Genomic DNA, 4,229 nt, shown 5'->3' with positions numbered 1-4,229 from the left:
GTGCTCCCTTCAGCACATATACTAAAATTGGAATGATACAGAGATTAGCATGGCCCTGTGCAAGGATGACATGCAAATTTGTGAAGTGTTCCATATTTTTGAAAACAGTATGGAGATTCCTCAAAAAGTTGAAAATAGAGCTACTCTATGACTCAGCAATAGCCCTGCTGGGTATTTACCCCAAAGATACAGATGTAATGATCCAAAGGGGCACCTGTGTCCCAATGTTTATAGCAGCAATGTCCACAAGAGCCAAACTCTGAGAAAGCCCAAATGTCCATCAATAGATGGATGGATAAAGAAGATGTTGGGATGCCTGGGTGACTCAGCAGTTAAGCTCATCTGCCTTTGGCTCAGAGTATGATCGACCTGGGATCAACTAGGTTGATCGAGTCCCGCATCAGGCTCCCTGCATGGAGCCTTCTTCTCCCTCCGCCTCTGCCTATGTCTCTGCCTCTCTATTTCTGTGTGTCTCATGAACAAGTAAATAAAATTTTAAAAAAAGATGTGGTATAAATATACACAATGGAATACTATGCAGCCATCAAAAAATGAAATCTTGACATTTGCAATGATGTGAATGGAACTAGAGGATATTATGCTAAGCAAAATAAGTCAATCAGAGAAAGACAATTATCATATGATCTCTCTCATATGTGAAATTTAAGAAACAAAACAGAGGATCATAGGGGAGAAGAGGAAAAAATAAAACAAGATGAAATCAGGGAAACAAACCATAAGAGACTCTTAATCATAGGAAACAAACTGAGGATTGCTGGAGGGGAGTGAGGGGGACAGGGTCACTGGGTGATGAACATTAAGGAGGGCATGTGATATAATGAGCACTGGGTATTACATAAGACTGATGAATCACTGACCTCTACCTTTTAAACCAATAATACACTATATATTAATTAATTGAATTCTTTGTCTTTGGATTTTGACCTCTTGACAATAATGTGTCTTGATATTGAGCTTTGAATTTGTCCTGTGTAGCATTCATTTAACTTCTTAGACGTATATATTCATGTATTTACTCAAATTTGGGACAAATTTGGCTATTTTTAAAATTTTTTAAAAAAGATTTTATTTAGGGCAGCCCCAGTGGCTCAGCGGTTTAGCGCCGCCTTCAGCCCAGGGTGTGATCCTGGAGACCCGAGATCGAGTCCCACGTCGGGCTCCCTGCGCGGAGCCTGCTTCTCCTTCTGCTTCTCCCTGTGCCTCTAACCCCCTCCTCTCTCTGTGTGTCTCTCATGATTAAATAAATAAAAAAAAATTTTTTTTTTAAGATTTTAAGATTTAAATTTTTCAGCCTTCTCTCTCTTTTTTCCTTCTAGGACTCCTATGTGAACTGCAGTGCATTTGATGATGTCTCACGGGTCCCTCAGGCTCTGTTATTTTTCATCATTCTTTTTTTTCCTTTCCTTAGAATGGATGATTTCAATGGTCTCATCTTAAAGTTTGTTGATCTCTTCTGCCTTTTCACATCTGCTGTTGACCGCTGGTGAGTTTTTTTTTTTTTTTTGATTTATGATAGTCACACAGAGAGAGAGAGAGAGAGAGAGAGAGAGAGAGGCAGAGACACATAGGCAGAGGGAGAAGCAGGCTCCATGCACCGGGAGCCCGACGTGGGATTCGACCCCAGGTCTCCAGGATCACTCCCTGGGCCAAAGGCAGGCGCTAAACCGCTGCGCCACCCAGGGATCCCCTGGTGAGTTTTTTCATTTCAGTTATTGCACTTTTCAGTTCCAGAATTTCAGTTTGGTTCCCTTTTGTAATTTCTTTTTTTTTAAAGATTTTATTTAAAAAAATAAAAAATAAAATTAAAAATTTTATTTATGTGAAAGAGAGCCATGAGAGCGAGAACAAGCAGAGGGAGAGGGAGAAGTAGATTCCCTACTGAGAAGGGAGCCTGATGCAAGGTTTGATCCCAGGACCCTGAGATCATGACCTGAGCTGAATGCAGATGCTTAACCAACTGAGCCACCCAGGTGCTCCCCTTTTTGTAATTTCTATCTCTTATTGATACCCTCATTTTTTCATACATTGTTTACCTGATTTCATTTAATCCTTATCCATGGTTTCTTTGAGATTACTGGACATATTTAAGACAGTTTATTTAACATCTTTGACTAGTAATTCCAATGTCTGGGCTTCCTCATTCAAATCTTTTCCCTGTGATGGAGCCATACTTTCTTGTTTATTTGTATATTTTGTAAACTTTTAAAAAAGATTTTATTTATTTATTCATGAGAGACAAATGGAGAGAGAGGCAGAGACATAGACAGAGGGAGAAGCAGGCTCCCCACAAGGAGCCCGATGCAGGACTCAATCCCCAGACCCAGGATCACCCCCTGAGCCAAAGGCGGACACTCAACCACTGAGCCACCCATGTATCTCTATTTTGTAAATTTTTTTGAGAACTGGACATTTTGAGTATTACTATTGTGGTAACTCTGGACATCTAATACTTCCACTCCTCTGGGATTGATGAATCTTGTTTGTTGAGGGTTAGAGCCATCTATTTGTGACTTTTGCAAACTATTTTTATAAAGCGTGTATTATTTGTTATACATGGACACTGATGTTTCTATTCTGTTATATCTGTGGTCAGTCAGTAACCTGACAAAGATTTCCTTAAATGTCTCTGTATCTAAAGGGGGAAAAGAAGCAAAATATTTTTTTAAAAATCCAAGTACTGTTTCTTTAAATCCCCTGTAAACTGCCTTAGCCCATGGGGATTGAAACAATGGTCAGCCTCTGTGCCAGCCTCTCAGCCCTCATAAATAGCAATCAGAAATCAAACCACATAATCTTGATATTTAGAGGACAATGTCTTTATTGCCCACTTAAGCTTCAGGAAGCTGCACAAGGAACTGTCCCTTTAGGCACCTGACTCAGTGCTGGGGGATGGCAACTACTGGGTAAAAGGCCAACATTTCAAGAAATTTACCAAAACTTATAAGCCTCTTTATCAAGCTCTCCCCTAGACTCTGCAAGTATTTAACTAGAGTCCATAGTTCCAAAATTGTTACTTCAGACAGTTCCTGCCAATTTAATAATTGTTTCAGAAGATGGATGCTTTCCTAGAGCTTCCTGTTCTACCATCATCTATTATATCTGGCTGGTATTATTTTACTCCTTGGAATCTATTATTATTTTCTTGTAGCCTAGTACATGATCAATTTTATAAGTGTTCTATAGCCTTTGAAAAGAATGTATAATCTATTTTGAGGTGTAAATTTCTACACAAATCTATTAAATCCAACAAGTTATTTGTAGTTTTCAAATCTAAATCCTTACTTAATTTGGCTCTTTGTATCTGTCAGTCTGAGTAATGTCTGTCTCTGACCATGATTTTGTCTTTGTTATTGTCTTGTATTTCTAATAGTTTTTGCTTTATGTTTCCCTACTATGTTGTTCTATATAAAAAGTTCAATGACAGCTGTATCTTCCTTTTCGGTCAATTGTGTTCTTTTGCCAGTTTAAACAAATGGTACCTTTCTTGTATAACTTAACACACTTTGTCTTAAATCCCACTTTATCCAATATTAATATTGCTATTTCTCCTTTTTTTAAAGTTTATTTACTTATTAATCTCTACACCCAATGTGAGGCTTGAACCCATGACCTTGAGATCAAGAGCTTTCTGACTAAACTAGCCAGGTACCCCTCCATTTCCATTTTTTAAAAACCATATTTACCGGATGAGTTTTTATCCTTTTATTGTCAACATTACTCTGTCATTTTGTTTTAGGTCTGTCTCCTGTAAATAACATATAATTGGATTTTTAAATTTTTTTAAAGATTCTATTCATTATTTGAGAGAGAGCGAGCATGAGCCAGGGGTGGGAGAGGGCAAAGAGAGAGGGAGATACAGGCTCTTCAACGACCAGGGAGCCGGACAAAGGGCTTGATCCCAGGACTTCAGGATCATGACCTGAGACAAAGGCAGATGCTTAACCAACTGAGCCACCCCAGTGCCCCTGGATTTTTTTAAGTAGGCTCCACACCCAATGTGGGGCTTGAAATCACAACCTGAGATCAAGAATTGCATGCTCTACCTACTGAGCCAGCCAGGCACCTCATAATTGGATTTTTTAAAAACTCAGTTTTCAGGGGCGCCTGGGTGGCTCAGTTGGTTAAGCAGCCGATTCTTTTTTCAATTTATTTTTTCAAATTAAATTCAATTAGTTCACATATCATGTATTATTAGTTTCAGAGGTAGA

General features: G+C 38.8%; 1 pseudogene; it reads left to right on the top strand.

The window, feature by feature from the left end:
* LOC144309245 (U6 spliceosomal RNA) lies at positions 1–100 on the top strand (annotated as a pseudogene).
* Positions 101–4,229: the final 4,129 nt, after the last annotated feature.

This window comes from Canis aureus, chromosome X (genome assembly GCF_053574225.1).
Source record: "Canis aureus isolate CA01 chromosome X, VMU_Caureus_v.1.0, whole genome shotgun sequence".
Lineage (NCBI taxonomy): Eukaryota > Metazoa > Chordata > Mammalia > Carnivora > Canidae > Canis > Canis aureus.
The sequence above is the reverse complement of the archived record's forward strand: the minus strand, read 5'-3'. Positions and strand labels throughout refer to the sequence as shown.